General features: G+C 41.1%; 1 long non-coding RNA gene across 1 annotated transcript in view; it reads right to left on the bottom strand.

Annotated features, from left to right (window-relative positions):
- LOC131415032 (uncharacterized) overlaps window positions 1–17,211 on the bottom strand; it is a 55,193-nt gene extending 37,982 nt beyond the window's left edge. The window contains exon 1 of the long non-coding RNA XR_009222303.1: window positions 14,957–17,211. This is a non-coding gene — a long non-coding RNA (uncharacterized LOC131415032). The remainder of the gene's footprint in view (window positions 1–14,956) is intronic.

Here is a 17,211-nt window from a genome sequence, read left to right as displayed (position 1 = left end):
CTTTTTTTTTTTTTTTTTGTGAGGAGATCAGCCCTGTGCTAACATCTGCCAATCCTCCTCTTTTTTTGCTGAGGAAGACTGGCCCTGGGCTAACATCCATGACCATCTTCCTCTACTTTATATGGGACGCCGCCACAGCATGGCTTGACAAGTGGTGCGTCAGAGCGCACCCGGGATCCGAACCCGTGAACCCCGGGCCACCACAGCGGAGCGCGTGCACTTAACCGCTTGCGCCACCAGGCCAGCCCCTGTCCTGCTGAATTTTGAAGGTGCTCCGGCCATTTCTCCTCAGTATGAGGCCCCAAGCTTGAAGTGAAACTGATGGGTCAGTCTTGAGAGTTGATGGGATTAAACCACTCTGGCCCCTGTCGGTCTTCCCTTGAGATCCTCAGTTCCCTAGTCACCTACTAGCTGTGTGACTTTGGATAAATTGCTCTACCTCTCTGTGCTTCCATTTCCCCCTTTTTTTTTATCCCCCCCCTCCAAAGCCCCAGTAGATAGTTGTATGTCATAGATGCACATTCTTCTAGTTGCTGTATGTGGGATGCAACCTCAGCATGGCCTGAGAAGCGGTATGCCAGTGCGCGCGCGGGATCCGAACCGGGCCGCCAGCAGCGGAGCGCTCGCACTTAACCACCAAGCCACGGGGCCGGCCCAATTTCCCCATTCTTAAAATGGAAAAAGTAATAGAATAATGAGTTTTCATTCAAGGTGGTCAAAACATAATTTGACATTCAGTGATCACTTTTTGAATGTTTAATAAATATCCATCTGCACCTTCTTTATGAACTCACTTTTAAGTTGTAGAAGCTCTCAGGTCAACTGATTGCAACTCTCTAAAATCCTCAGCGCCTCAGAGTCCATTCATGTGCTAACCATAGTTAAAGCTTAATTTACCCAATTAGCATACTTCTCATTATTTTCATTATTAATAAAAGATTCAAGAGAAAGGAAAGCTGCTCAGTGTCATCCTACTAAGAACATAAATGCCCTGTCTCCAGTGTTGAGTCATTTCTCATTACACCTGTTTCATTTTTTCCCTCCCTAGGCTCTGTAGGAACTTACATGAGAGGTAACTTTATTTGTATATAATCAAATAGGACTTCTTAACACGTGGTACCATTAGCAAAGGTCACAAATAATCTTTTTAGAAAGGCTCTAAAAAATTTTTCTTTTTCTTTTTTTTTTGTGAGGAAGATCAGCCCTGAGCTAACATCTATGCCAATCCTCCTCTTTTTGCTGAGGAAGACTGGCCCTGAGCTAATATCCGTGCCCATCTTCCTCCACTTTACGTGGGACACCGCCACAGCATGGCCTGACAAGTAGTGTGTCGGTGGGCAACTGGGATCCAAACCCGGGCTGCCAGCAGCAGAGTGCACGCACTTAACCACTACACCATGGGGCTGGCCCCCTAGAAATTTTTTTCTTAAAAGTCCAGAGCAGGGGCTGGCCTGGTGGCATAGTGGTCAAGTCCACGTGCTCCACTTTGGCGGCCCAGGGTTTGCCAGTTTGGATCCTGGGCGCAGACCTACTCACCGCTCATCAAGCCATGCTGAGGTGGCGTCCCACACAGAAGAACTAGAAGGACCTACAACTAGGATACACAGCTATGTACCGGGGCTTCGGGGAGAAAACAGAAAAAAAAAAGGCGGGGGAAGATTGGCAACAGATGTTAGCGCAGGGCCAATCTTCCTAAAAAAAAAAAAATAAATAAATTTTTAAAGGTCCAGAGCATTTTTAAAAGATTTTTGAAATTTTCATTTTCTATAGCTTATGATTTACTGCTGAAAACTTCTATTATCTATAGTCAGAATGTGCCACTTTAACTTGTTGGAGCTTATTTTTTCCTTTTTAAGCAACTTTGCTTTAAAACATATAAATATAAAAAAAAAAAGCTAACCAACCAGATTTTTGCAATTTAAGTTGCTAAAAAGTATTTCTCTATGTCAACCTAGGATTTATGTAGAAAAATATGACCGAAAAAAAGGTGTGTGTGGTGCGGGAACTCATGACAACTAATTGTAATGTGTGATCCTGGTTTGAAGCCTCCACCAGAAAAATTTTTTTTTTTTCTATAATGGAAATTATTGGGAAAACTGATGAAATTTAAGTGTCTACAGATAACAATTTTGTATCAATTTTCCCAATTTAGATAATTATACTGTGATCATATAAAAGAACGAACTTAAAACATGTGGGGTGGGCCGGCCCCGTGGCTTGGCGGTTAAGTGTGCGCGCTCCGCTGCTGGAGGCCCGGTTCGGATCCGGGTACGCACCGACGCACCGCTTCTCCGGCCATGCTAAGCCGCATCCCGCATGCAGCAACTAGAAGGATGTGCAGCTACGACATACAACTATCTACTGGGGCTTTGGTGGAAAAATAAATAAATAAAATTAAAAAAAACAAACAAACAAACAACAAAAAAAAACATGTGGGGTAAAGAGGCGTCATGTCTACAACTTATTCTCAGAGTTTAGAGAAAAGAGAGAGGATGTGAAAGCAAATGTGGTAAAATTTTAATTAACATTTGGGGAATCTGGGTGAAGGGTATACAGGAATTCTTCGTGCTATTCTCTTACAACTTCAGCGAAAGTCTGAAATTGTTTCAGAAAAAAGGTGTTTAGAAATTGGGTGGTTAAGAGCAGAAAGATAGTAAGATCAATGTCCCTGAGGGTCTCTTTGAGCACTTACAGAATCCTTGAATGTTACACATGAAAAGCAAAAACCTTATTTTAAAGGAAAAGTTGGGGAGTTAGAGTGCCTCAAATATTTGATGAGGAAGGCCAGTACGAAATCAGTCCCTGGAAGGTACTCACTTTGATCGGTGCACTGATGTTTGATTCAATAAACTGCCATTCCATATTAGCAGAATCAGTGATATCTTAGTGAGCTAATAATTCAGGCTAAGGCCATTAGAAATAGCAGCACTATCAGACTGGCAGAGACGAAGTTGAGTTATTATGCTCAGTTAGCACAAGGGGCAACAATGGTGCTTGTAATCTGTTGGTAGGACTTAGACTGGTATAATCTAGCATAATTTTTTTGAGGAGCAATCAGGTAGTACGTATCACATTTTAAATGTTCATATCCTTTGACTCAGCAATTCTACTTCTAGAAATCTCTGCTAAGAAAATAGTGGGGCAAGTGAACAAAGATGTATATTCAAGGATGCTCACTCCATGGGCCAGCCCCATGGCTTAGCGGTTAAGTGCGCTCACTCCGCTGCTGGCGGCCCGGGTTCGGATCCCGGGCGCGCACCGACGCACCGCTTCTCCGACCATGCTGAGGCCGCGTCCCACATACAGCAACTAGAAGGATGTGCAACTATGACATACAACTATATACTGGGGCTTTGGGGGGGAAAAATAAATAAATAAAAGAGTTAGTTTAAAAAAAAAAAAAAAGGATGCTCACTCCAACACAGCAAAGAACAGGAGACATTATATGTCCATCAGTAGGAGATTAAATAAATTATGATTTATCCTTACAAGAGAATATTCTTCTTAAGTCATCACAAAGTATGAGATAAATGACAGGGAGCAATATCCCTAGTATATTAAATGAAAAAGTAGATTGCAGAATAGTATGTATAGTATGATCCTAAGTATACTTACATTACTAATTTACATTTAAAATAGAAATATTATATATGCTTTTTTTTCAAAGACTGAAGGAACATTTGCCATAAAGAATTGTGGATAGGTAGAGAGTTTGAAGAATACACATTGCATGATCCATGGCAGACTACATAATTTGCAAGATCCAGTGCAAAATGAAAATGTGGAGCCACTGGTTAAAAAATTAAGAATTTCAAGATGGTGACAGCAGAGCATTAAGCCAAGCGTGGTGCCCTTCTGAGTGCAGGGCCTTGTGCAACTACATAGATCGCATGTCCAGGAAACTGACCCTGGCTATACACTACACTATACTCTTAGATATATGTTCCACTATAGTATAGATTACACTACCAAGTATATGCTAAGATACACACTATATACACTACAATTAGTGGTAGTATATGGATGGGTGGGTGGAAATATACATGTTGTTAATCTCCTCCCCACCTCTGTTATTTTGGGTACTATAATAAGGGCAATACTTTGTCATAAGGGCAATCCAAAGTGTGTTTAAATTATTCCTAAAAGGAGCTAGCACATTAAGGATGCTGAGATGAGTGATTTGCCGGTGTACCCTTTGGATTGCTTCGCATGCCACAAGAGTGCCTCCAAGAGGACTGAGCGAGATTCAGTGAGGAGACAGAGACATCAGCTCTCAAAGGAGATTTCTACAAGACATTTTAATTACTTTTAAAGAGGTTCCATGATAATGACCATCAGGACAAATAAATGATGGGTAACTTTTTTCCTCTTTTCATGTGGCAAGTAGAAGTACAAGAAAAAAATAAGAACAAAAAATATAAACAGGAATTTCCTATCTCTAGAAATTAAATAGCTCTTCTAGGCCACCTAGGTATTGATAAATATTTTTCTACTGCTCTAAATGGTTCTATGATATCCTTGAATTAACCAAATAATAGTATTACTAGTCATTAGTTGACTTGATCTGTCTACTAGTTAAATGTTTCCTCTGATGCTTCTATTTATAAGTAGAACTCAAAACCTGGGAAGTCTAATTTGGGATCAGCACAGTAGCTTATGTTCTTCCATGTAGAACGCCAAGGTTTGATTAGGCAGATCTTACGGTGATAGCCAAAAGGCAAGAGAACAAGATGTTCTAATATCTAATGGGCTCTAACTAAGATGGTCTAACACTTACCGGGCTCTGATTCTCATTAGTCACAAGGAGAGCAACTTTTACCAGGGCCTACTGAGTGCTGCGATAAGTGCGCAGGTGAAAGGACAAGCGTTTCTAGGATTCAACTGAGTGGGGAAGTGATGAGAAAAACATTAAAAGATTTGTTGTTAGAGATTTTTTTTGAAGTTCGTCATAAGGTAATCAGTGGTAACTAAGTCTAAATGACACTGGGAGCTACAGGCATCTGGAGAATCTGTCGAAACTATTTGAGAAGTTCTCCAAGAGACTTCAGGGTTTTGTATAACATAGTGACAGATTATAAATAGAAAGCTGATAAATCCTGTGAGGTGTTGTGTGTTTCAAGACTAATTTCTGTGCCTTAAAAGTGTTCAATCTTGTACTATTTTAAATTCATCTTCCAGAATTATATGTGTCTACATGGTACCATATGTCACATATAATCTATGTTCAGTAACAGGGAAAAATAATAAATACATCAGAGTCCTACATATATATGATTATCCAAGACAGTCATCTGTTTTAGGGCATCACTTCTATCTTCATTAAAGTTAACAAAATCACTTATACTCACCAGTCTGACTAGCACTACTATTCCCAAATTTCAAAACAGGACCCATAATCCAGGTGTAAGATATTACTGAAAACATGAATCTATCATTTTCACAAATGCAAAAAATAGCTCTATTTAATGCATTTGCCCTTTGTTATCTCCACAGATACTTAACTGCTTCTACCTTAAATATTAGTGACTTTTTTAAAAATATTATATACACACACATTTGACATGAAGAACTTTCTAATGATATACTCTGAAGACTGAATGGGTTATGATTCAAGAAATATTGGGCCGGCCCCGTGGCTTGGCGGTTAAGTGCGCGCACTCCGCCCGGGTTTGGTGGCCCGGGTTTGGATCCCGGGCGCGCACCGATGCACCGCTTCTCCGGCCATGCTGAAGCCGCATCCCACATACAGCAACTAGAAGGATGTGCAGTATGACATACAACTATCTACTGGGGCTTTGGGGGAGAAGGAAGGGAAGGAAGGAAGGGGGGAGGGAGGGGGGAGGGAGGGAGGAAGGAAGAAATATTGAGTTTCCCATTAATAAATGTATTGTACTTGATGAGAATGTTGAAGTGAGAATTCAAGCACAAAATAGGTGGTTGAACTAGACAACATTTGTGCTCTTTTCCAACTTTGAGACATCATGAATGTGAAACACCTCTTACAGGTCTTGAACAGGTCAGAGGATGACAGCAGTGAGAATGGAGAGGAGACAGACCAGAGAGAGACTGTGAAGAAATCCTATTTGTCCAATATAGCTTGCCACTGACTGAACATAGAAGGCAGGAGAAAAGGAGGAAGAATCAAAAACATTTAAATGTTTTCAGCTAGAGAAACTAAGCAGAATAGCATCATTAATAGAAATAAGAAAGGATTAAGAACTAACAGGTTTTTCTTTTTTTGTTGTTTTGATTGTGAAAGAAGCCCCCTGAACAGGGTGACTAAAAATAGAGAAGTTAACCCTGCACTTTTGTTTTGTTTTTTGGTATCAGAGATGGTTCCAGAAGATCAATCTGGATGTGGGAGGAGTCTCACTCCTGAATGGACCTGTGAGGGCATGGCCCTGAGGAGGAGGCTGGGAGAGAGAAATCAGAATGCCTGGCAAATGGGCTGGAATTCAGGGGCAGAGGAAGAACAGTTAACAGAAACATGTTCTGCCTCTTTGGGAATTGACTCAAGAACTGGTAAAGGCCTGAGCTTTCAAGGAACTAGGGAATGCAATGGCAGAGTATATGAGATTTAAGCTAACACCAAGGAATTCAGAATAAACTTCACAGGCTCAGTGGAGCCAGTCTTTTAGAAGAATGTCATCAAGAAAACAGTAGTTGAAAAGAGAAAAAACTAGAGGCAGAAAAGGGCTCAGGAAAATATTGCATAAATCTATTCAGAAAAGTAAAATGGAATTAAATATTACTGGCCTGTAAATTCTGTCTTTGAAACATTATTTGGGTAGAGAAGTCAAGATGGCGGCATGGGCAGACTCTGAACTCACCTCCTCCCACAGACACAGCCAATTTACAACTACTTGTGGAAAACTTACCCCTGAGACAGCACTGAAAACTGGATAAGAGGAACTCCTGCAACAACGGACAATCCTAATTGAGGTGGAAGAGGCAGAAACTCCCTTTTGGAGAGGAAAAAGGCCACCTTCACAAGCCGCCAGCTTCACGGCCTCCCGGGAGGAGCCCAAAGGTCCAAAGCCCTCCCTGAAGGAGGGGGCCCTGAGCTGGGGAGCGCCCCCGCTGTGGGCATTTTGTGGACCCAGCACAATCGAGACAAGTGGCATAATATCTGACTTTGCCTGCTACTAAAACACTGGGGAGTACCCCCAGAAAAGCTGGTTCACAAAGAAATTAAAACCGGCTCTTAAAGGGCCTACACGCAAACTCACCCGTTTCCGAAAGCAACCTGAAATCACCAGAAAGAAAGGTGCACAGTGCTTTGGTGAAAAGAGACTCACCTGATAGGCTCTGAGGGCATCTCAGTGAGACGTGAGACCTCTTCAGGGACTGGGACATTGGCGGTGGCCATTGTTGTGGCCTGGTGTGGGCGTGCTGACACAGACCCCGCTGGCACAGGCCATTGGAGTTCTCCCTGGGGCCTGCTAGCCCAGGGTCTGCCCCACCCACTAGAGCACTGATTTAATCCAGCTCAGCCAGGGCAGGCAGCCCACCCTAAGGACTGGCCCCACCCAATAACAAGCCCTCGGACAACTTGTGGGCCTGCTAAGTGAGCTGCCTGGATTCTCCACAGCCTGGCAGTGGGTCCACCTCTGTGGGGCAGAGGTGCACAAGGGGTAGGTGGAGAGTGTGGGGCGGTGGTGGAGTGTGTGGGGCTCCTGCCTTAGAAAGACTGGGTCCACTTCAGGAGGTTGGGGCACGCACACAGGGCAGGACTGTGTTGACTGTATGTGTGGACCTGTGGGCAGAGGGGCTTGCAGCTGCATAAGACTTGTGCTTCTCAAAGACCACACAGGGGACTGGCCCTCCCTTCCAAAGCCTGAAACAATTGGGTGCTCCCATGCCTGAGGCCAGCCCCACCCAGCTGCAATCCTCAGAGAGCTGACGAGAGACCTAAAGACTGGAGGCTTATAGCAATTGTAAGCCCCTGAGCCTAACAACCTGCCATGCTGGGGGCCTACTCACTTAATAGAAATAGGAATGTGCTATTAGACCTTGCAGCCAACTGTGCTGGGGCTCCCCACACCCAATAAAGAGACTGAAAGGCCCACAACTACAAGCAGCTGAGCATTACAACAGCTGGCCAGGGGCATAGGTCAGCCTCCCTGGGCACCTATGGGAAGAGCAACCACGCCACAACAGGACACATGTAGCCCACATAGGGGTCACTCCTGGAACATTCGGAACTGAGGGAAGCACACTGGTGGGCCTCATAAAGCATCACTTATATGAGGTCACCTCTCCAAGATCAGGAGATGTAGCTGACCTACCCAGTACATAGACACAAGCACAGGGAAAGAGGCAAAATGAGGAGGCAAAGGAATAGGTTGCAAGTAAGGGAACAGGACAAGACCCCAGAAAAGGAACTAAGTGAAACAGAAATAAGCAACCTACCCAACAGAGAGTTCAAACAGTGTTAAGGATGTTCACTGATCTTGGGAGAAGAATGGACGAACTCAGTGTGAGTGTCAACAAAGAAATGGGAGATACAAAAAACAACAAATCAGAAATGAAGAATACAGTACTGGAAATGAAAAAATTCACTAGAAGGACTCAAAAGCAGAGTAGAGGATACAGAAGAATGGATGTGTGAGCTGGACGAAAGACTAGAAGAAATCTCCCAAGCTGAACAGGTAAAAGAGAAAAGAATTAAAAAGAGTGAGGACAGTCTAAGGGACCTCTGGGACAACACCAAGTGCACTAACATCCGTGTTATAGGTGTCCCAGAAGGAGAAGAGCGAGACAAAGGGGCAGAGAATCAATTTGAAGAAATAATAGCTGAAAACTTCCCTAACCTAAGGAAGGAAACAGACATCCAGGTACAGGAAGCACAGAGAGCCCCAAACAAGATAAACCCAAAGGCACCCACACCAAGACACATCATAATCAAAATGTCCAGAATTAAAGAAAAAGAGAGAATCCTAAAAGCCGCAAGAGAAAGACAAGTTACATATAAAGGAAACCCCACAAGGCTATCAGCTGAATTCCCAGCAGAAACCTTACAGGCTAGAAGAGAGTAGCACGATATACTTAAAGTGCTAAAAAGAAAAAAACCTACAGCCAAGAATACTCTACCTGGCAAGGTTATCATTCAGAATGGAACGAGAGGGGGTCTGGCTCAGTGGCGCAAGTGGTGAAGTGCGCATGCTCCGCTGTGGCGGCCTGGGGTTCACCGGTTCAGATTCCGGGTGCGCACCAACACACCGCTTGTCAGGCCATGCTGTGGCGGCGTCCCATATAAAGTGGAGGAAGATGGGCACAGACGTTAGGCCAGGGCCAGTCTTCCTCCCTAAAAAGAGGAGGATCGGCAGATGTTAGCTCAGGGCTGATCTTCCTCACAAAAAAAAAAGAAAAAAGAAAAAAAAATGGAAGAAGAGATAGAAAGTTTCCCAGACAAGCAAAAATTAAAGGAGTTTCTCACCAAGAAACCAGTACTACAAGAAATGCTAAAGGGACTTATTTAAGGGGAAAAGAGAAGACCACAAATAGGAAAAATTATCTATTTCCATGATAAGAGGGTAATGGATACAAACGCACAGAAAAGAGGTTAGATATGATATCAAAAACATAAAATGTGGGAGGAGGGGAGTTAAAAGAGTAGAGCTTTCAGACAGAGGTCAAACTAAAGAGACCATCAACTGAATATAGCTTGCTATTTACAAAGGTTACTGTATATGAACCCCATGGTAATCACAAACCAGAAACCTATAATAAATACACAAAAAACTAAGAGAAAGAAAACCAAACATAATATTAAGAAAGCAATCAAACCGCAAGTGAAGAGAGCAAAAGAAGAAAGGAACAGAGAAGAAGTACTAAAACACCAAGAAAAAAAAGTTTAAAAATGGCAGTAAGTACATACGTATCAATAGCTACTTTAGTTAATGGACTAAATGCTCCAATTAAAAGGCAAAGGGTGGCTGATTGGATAAAGAAAGCAAGACCCATATATATGCTGCATACAAGAGACCCACTTCTGACCTAAAGACACTCACAAACTGAAAGTGAAGGGATGGAAAAAGATACTCCATGCAAATGGCAATGAAAAGAAAGCTGTGGTAGCAACACTCATATCACACAAAATAGACTTTAAAATAAAAACTGTAAAAAGAGACAAAGAAGGGCACTATAGAATGATCAAGGGAACAATCCAACAAGAGGATATAACACTTGTAAATATCTATGCACCCCACCTAGGAGCACCTAAATATATAAAGCAACTATTAACGGACATAAAAAGAGAAATAGACAGTAACACAATAATAGTAGGGGACTTTAATACTCCACTTACACCAATGGATAGATCATCCAAACAGATCACTAAGGAAACATTGGCCTTAAATGACACAGTAGAACAGAAGGACCTAGTAGATATATATAGAACATTCCATCCAAAAACCAAAGAATACACATTCTTTTCAAATGCACATGGAACATTCTCCAGGATTGATGACATATCAGGGCACAAAACAAGTCTCTATAAATTTAAGAAGACTAAAATAATACCAAGCATCTTCTCTGACCACAACAGTATGAAACTGGAAATCAACTATAGGAAGAAAATCAGAAAAGCCACAAATATGTGGAGATTAAACAAAATGCTACTGAACAACGATTGGGTCAATGAAGAAATCAAAGGAAAAATCAAAATATACCTGGAGAGAAATGAAAATGAAAATACGACGTGCCAGAATTCATGTGCTACAGCAAAAGCAGTTCTAAGAGGGAAATTTATAGCAATACAGGCCTACCTCAACAAACAAGAAAAATTTCAAATAAACAATCTAACAATGCACCTAAAGGAAATGGAAAAAGAAGAACAAACAAAGCCCAAAATCAGTAGAAGGAGGGAAATAATAAAAGTCAGAGCAGAAATAAATGAAATAGAGACTAAAAAAAATAGAAAAAATTAATAAAACCAAGAGCTGGTTCTTTGAAAAGATAAACAAAATTGACAAACCTTTAGCTAACTCACCAAGAAAAAAAGAGAGAAGGCTCAAATAAGTAAAATCAGAAATGAAAGAGGAGAAATTACAACAGATACCTCAGAAATACAAAAGATTATAAGAGAATACTATGAAAAGCTATATGCCAACAAATTCGACAATCTGGAAGAAATGGATAAATTCTTAGAATCATACAACCTTCCAAAACTGGATCAAGAAGAAATAGAGAATTTGAATAGACCAATTACCAGTAAGGAGACTGAAATAGTAATCAAAAACCTCCCCAAAAATAAAAGTCCAGGACCAGACGGCTTCCCTGGTGAATCTACCAAACATTCAAAGAAGACTTAATAACTATCCTTCTCAAACTCTTCCAAAAAACTGAGGAGAGGGGAAGCTCCCTAACTCATTCTACGAAGCCGACATTACCCTGATACCAAAACCAGACAATGACAACAGAAATAAAGAAAATTACAGGCCAGTATCACTGATGAACATTGATGCAAAAATCCTCAACAAAATACTAGCAAATCGCATACAACAATACATTAAAAAGATGATACACCATGATCAGGTGGGATTTATTCCAGGGATGCAGGGACGGTTCAACATTCGCAAATCAATCAACGTGATACACCACATTAATAAAATGAAGAATAAAAATCACATAATCATCTCAATAGATGCAGAGAAAGCATTTGACAAGATACAACATCCATTTATGATAAAAACTCTGAATAACATGGGTATAGAAGGAAAGTACCTCAACATAATAAAGGCCATATATGACAACACCACAGCTAATATCATCCTCAGTGGTGAAAAACTGAAAGCTATCCCTTCAAGAACAGGAACCAGACAAGGACGCCCACTCTCACCACTCCTATTTAACATAGTATTGGAAGTCCTAGCCAGAGCAATCAGGCAAGAAAAAGAAATAAGAAGATCCAAATTGGAAAGGAAAAAGTGAAACTCTCGCTATTTGCAGACGACATGATTTTATACATAGAAAACCCTAAAGAATCCATCAGAAAACTTTTAGAAGTAATAAACGAATGCAGTAAAGTTGCAGGATACAAAATCAACATACAAAAATCAGTTGCATTTCTATACACTAACAACAAAGTAGCAGAAAGAGAAATTAAGAATACAATCCCATTTACAATTGCAACAAAAAGAATAAAATACCTAGGAATAAACTTAACCAAAGAGGTGAAAGATCTGTACACCAAAAAGTATAAAACATTGCTGAAAGAAATTGAAGAAGACACAAAGAAATGGAAAGATATTCCGTGCTCTTGGATTGGAAGAATTAACATAGTTAAGATATCCACACTTCCAAAAGCAATCTATAGATTCAATGCAATCCCTATCAAAGTTCCAACAACATTTTTCACAGAAATAGAACAAAGTACCCTAAAATTTATATGGAACAACAAAAGACCCCAAATAGCTAAAGGAATCCTGAGGAAAAAGAACAAAGCTGGAGGCATCACAATCCCTGACTTCAAAATATACTACAAAGCTATAATAATCAAAACAGCATGGTCCTGGTACAAAAACAGACACACGGATCAATGGAACAGAATTGAAAGCCCAGAAACAAAACCACACATCTAAGGACAGCTAATCTTCAACAAAGGAGCTAAGAACATACAATGGAGAAAGGAAAGTCTCCTCAATAAATGGTGTTGGGAAAACTGGACAGCCACATGCAAAACAGTGAAAGTAGACCATTATCTTTCGCCATACACAAAAATTAACTCCCTGATTTCGAAATATACTACAAAGCTATAGTAACCAAAACAGCATGGTACTGGCACAAAAACAGACACACAGATCAATGGAATAGAATCAAAAGCCCAGATACAAACCCACACATCTATGGACAGCTAATCTTCGACAAAGGAGCCAAGAACATACAATGGAGAAAGGAAAGTCTCTTCAACAAATGGTGTTGGGAAAACTGGACAGCCACATGCAAAAAAATGAAAGTAGACCATTACCTTACACCCTATACAAAAATTAACTCAAAATGGATTAAAGACTTGAATGTAAGACCTGAAACTATGAAACTTCTAGAAGAAAACATAGGCAGTACGCTCTTCGACATCGGTCTTAGCAACATATTTTCAAGCACCAAGTCTGACCGGACAACAGAAACAATAGAAAAAATGAACAAATGGGACTACATCAAACTAAAAAGCTTCTGCACAGCAAAGGAAACCATCAACAAAACAAAAAGACAACCTAACAATTGGGAGAAGATATTTGCAAACCATACATCCGATAAGGGGTTAATCTCCAAAATATATAAAGAACTCATGCATCTCAACAACAAAAAAACTAACAACCCACTTAACAAATGGGCAAAAGACCTGAACAGACATTTGTCCAAAGAAGATATACAGATGGCCAACAGGCACATGGAAAGAGGTTCAACATCATTAACTATCAGGGAGATGCTAATCAAAACTACAATGAGATATCACCTCACGCCCGTCAGAATGGCTATAATTAACAACACAGGAAACAAGTGTTGGAGTGGATGTGGAGATAAGGGAACTCTCATACACTGCTGGTGGCAGTGCAAACTGGTGCAGCCACTATGGAAAACAGTATGGAGAGTCCTCAAAAAATTAAGGATAGAACTACCATACTATCCAGCTATTCCACTGCTGGGTATTTATCCAAAGAACTTGAAAACACCAATGCATAAAGACACATGCACCCCTGTGTTCGCTGCAGCGTTATTCACAATAGCCACGACTTGGAAGCAAGCTAAGTGCCCATCAAGGGACCAATGGATGAAGAAGATGTGGTATATGTACACAATGGAATACTACTCAGCCATAAGAAATGATGAAATCCAGCCATTTGTGACAACATGGATGGACGTTGAGGGTATTGCGCAAAGTGAAATAAGTCAGAGGGAGAAGGTTAAATACCATATGCTCTCACTCATTAAGTAGTAGAGAATAACAACAACAAACAAACACATAGAGACAGAGATTGGATTGGTGGTTACCAGAGGGGAATGGAGATGAGCATTCCGGGCAAATGGGATAATTAGGCACATGTGTGTGGTGATGGGTTGTAATTAGTATTTCGGTGGTGAACATGAGAACATGATGCAATCCATGCGGAAATAGAAGTATAATGATGTACACCTGAAATTTATACAATGTTATAAACCAATGTTACTGCTATAAAGAAAAAATTAAAATAATTTTTTAAAAAAGCAACATTTCGTACTTTTTTCAAGTTAAGAGCTACATAACCATTATTTTACATATTCAGTACTTTGAAATTTTGCACAACATATCATCTATTACCATGATGCCTAATTACCCATATTTTAACTCTGTCTTTACCTTAGGCTGAAACCACCCTATACAAGAGATATTAGGCCAGCAGTTATCTAGTAGTTATCAAAGTATGTTCTGGGAACCAGTATCATCAGCATAGCGTAATCTTCAGATGCTATCCCAGACCTCCTGAATCAGAAACTCTGGTGATGGAGTCCACCAATTTGGGTTTTCAGTCTTCCAGGTGGTTCTAAAGCACTCTAAAGTTTGAGAACAACTGCCATAGGCATTTCAAGACTAGACCTCTTTAGAGCCTGTTTAGGAAAAAACACTCTTCTGTTTTCTGTCTACTCATAGCACTACTCTCACTTCTGATCACCAAATGTGTGGTAGGTCTTTCTCACACCAAAAAATTTTGCAACACCAGTTGGGTGTCCTACAATTTAACTCAGTCCTGACACTACCTGGAGATAGCACCAGATTCCACAGGGCTCAGTTCCACAAGACTGCATGCCGGCTCGCTGCCCCCAACACACTTTAGACACCAAGTCTAAGTCCAAGTTGTCACCCGTGCTTCTGACCAACCAGCTATAAATTGGAGGTTTCTATAACCCCCTCCTGGGGTTCAATTAATTTGCTAGAGCAGCTCACAGAACTCACAGAATAGTTTACTTACTGGATTACCTGTTTATTATAAAAGGATATAACTCAGGAATAGCCAGACAGAAGAGATGTGTAGGGTGAGGTATGCAGAAAGGCACAGAGCTTCTATGCCTTCCCCGGGTGCACCACCCTCTCAGCACCTCCACGTGTCCAGCAACCCTGAAGCTCTTCGAACCTGTCCTTTTGGGGGTTTTATGGAGGCTTCGTTTAGTAGGCATGATTGATGTAAATCATTGGCCACTGAGTCAACCTCCAGTCCCTCTCCCTCCCCAGGGGGTTGGGGGATGGGACTAAAAGTTCCAACCCTCTAGTCACATGGCTGGTTCACCTGGCAACCAGCCCCCCTACCCTTACAGGCTTTTCAAATTCATGTATTAACATAAACTCAGGCGTGGTTAAAAGGGGCTTGTTATGGGGCCGGTCCCATAGCCTAGTGGTAAAGTTCGGTGCGCTCCACTTTGGCAGCCTGGGTTCGGTTCCCAGGAACACACCTACACCACTCATTGGCGTCCACGCTGTGGCAGTAACCCACAGACAAAATAGTGGAAGATTGGCACAGATGTTGGTTCAGGGCGAATCTTCCTCAAGCAAAAAGAGGAAGATGGGCAACAGATGTTAGCTCAGGGCAAATCTTCTTCAGCAAAACAAACAAACAAGAGGCTTGTTATGAATAACAAAGGATACCCATTTCACCCTGGAGCTATTTCAGAAGCAGTGAAGGAAAGATGCTCCTGTGACTCTTATCACTTAGAAAACTACAAAGGTTTTAGGAGTTATGTACCTGAAACGGTGGAGGAAGACCAAATATATATTTCTTAATACAAACCACAATATCACAGAGGTCCAGCAGAGATCTGTATTATAGGCCAGGGAGGCAGCACGGTTGTTTTGTCCGTTCCAGCTGCTATAAAAAAATACCATAGACTGGCTGGCTTATAAACAACAGAAATTTATTTCTCACAGCTCTGCAGACTGGGAAGTCAAAGATCAAAGTGATGGCTGACTTGGTGGCTAGTGAGAACCTGCTTCCTCATAGGCTGCAGTCTACTCACTGTAATGTCACATGTTGGAAGGGATGAGGGCTCTCTCTGGAGCCTCTTTTATAGGGGCACTAATCCCATTCATCAGGGTTCAACCATCATGACTTAATTATCTCTCAAAGGCCCCATCTCCAAACATTATCACATTGGGGATGAGGTTTCAACACATGAATTTGTGGGGGGACACAAACATTCAGTCCCTAGCAATGGTCAACTAGGAAAAGTGGAGGTTTTGCAACTAGCCAGGCCTGGAATCAAACTGGAGCTCCAGCACTTGTTAGTTTTGTAGGGTCTTGAGCAAGGTGCTTAGCCTCTCTGAACCTCAGGTTCCTCATATAGAAAATGGAAATAATAATACCCACCTTGAAAGGTTACGATAAACACTGAAGTTTATGTACCTACATGATGATCAGGAGTATTGGCTCTGGTGTCAGACCCAGTTCAAATGCCAGTTCTTCTACTTACTGTGTGATCTTGGGCAAATTACTAAACCTTTCTGTGCTTAAATTTTTTCATCTGAAAAGTGAGTTATAATAGACTTGCCTCAGAGTTTTTATGAGGATTCAATGAGTTAATACATATCAACTGCTTAGAAGATTGTTTGCTACATAATTGCTCAGTAATTACCTGCTTATAATAGTAGAAATACAGATAACAACAATGATAGTAATAAAATTCCTCACGTAGATAAAACACTTGGAATATAGTAAGTACTCAATATTCTGTAACATTATCACCATTATTACAAAATTCTTTCTCATAAAGCATACAGTTATAAGAAGTTCCAGTACATAAGCACCCTCTAATACTTTCATACATTCTTTACTTTCTAATGTCTTCCCTCACCTCTGAATAAGCTCTATGGATTTTATCAATAGCAATTTCCTGGTTTTGATAGTGTACTATAGTTAGGAGTATGAGTATGAGTGAAGGGTATATGGGACCTCTTTGGTTTTTTTTGCAACTCTGTGAATCTGTAATTGTTTAAAAATAAAAAGTTTTTGGAAGGGACGTCAGCAACATGGCACAGTGAACTGTTTCCTTTCTCTTTCCTCTTTTGCACTACAACTAAATGAACATTCATTGATCAACAGAGGATACCCACATTGCACAACAGGATACCTGAGAGACCCATGCAGCTATATCTGAAGGTGGATGGACTGGCTCCCCGGGAAGTGGTAGAGACAGGTGAGCACTCCCCTACCCTTAGCCCAGCCCTGTGCACAAGCCCGAACA

The sequence above is a fragment of the Diceros bicornis genome, chromosome 15, assembly GCF_020826845.1.
Source record: "Diceros bicornis minor isolate mBicDic1 chromosome 15, mDicBic1.mat.cur, whole genome shotgun sequence".
NCBI classification, from domain to species: Eukaryota; Metazoa; Chordata; class Mammalia; order Perissodactyla; family Rhinocerotidae; genus Diceros; species Diceros bicornis.
The sequence above is the reverse complement of the archived record's forward strand: the minus strand, read 5'-3'. Positions and strand labels throughout refer to the sequence as shown.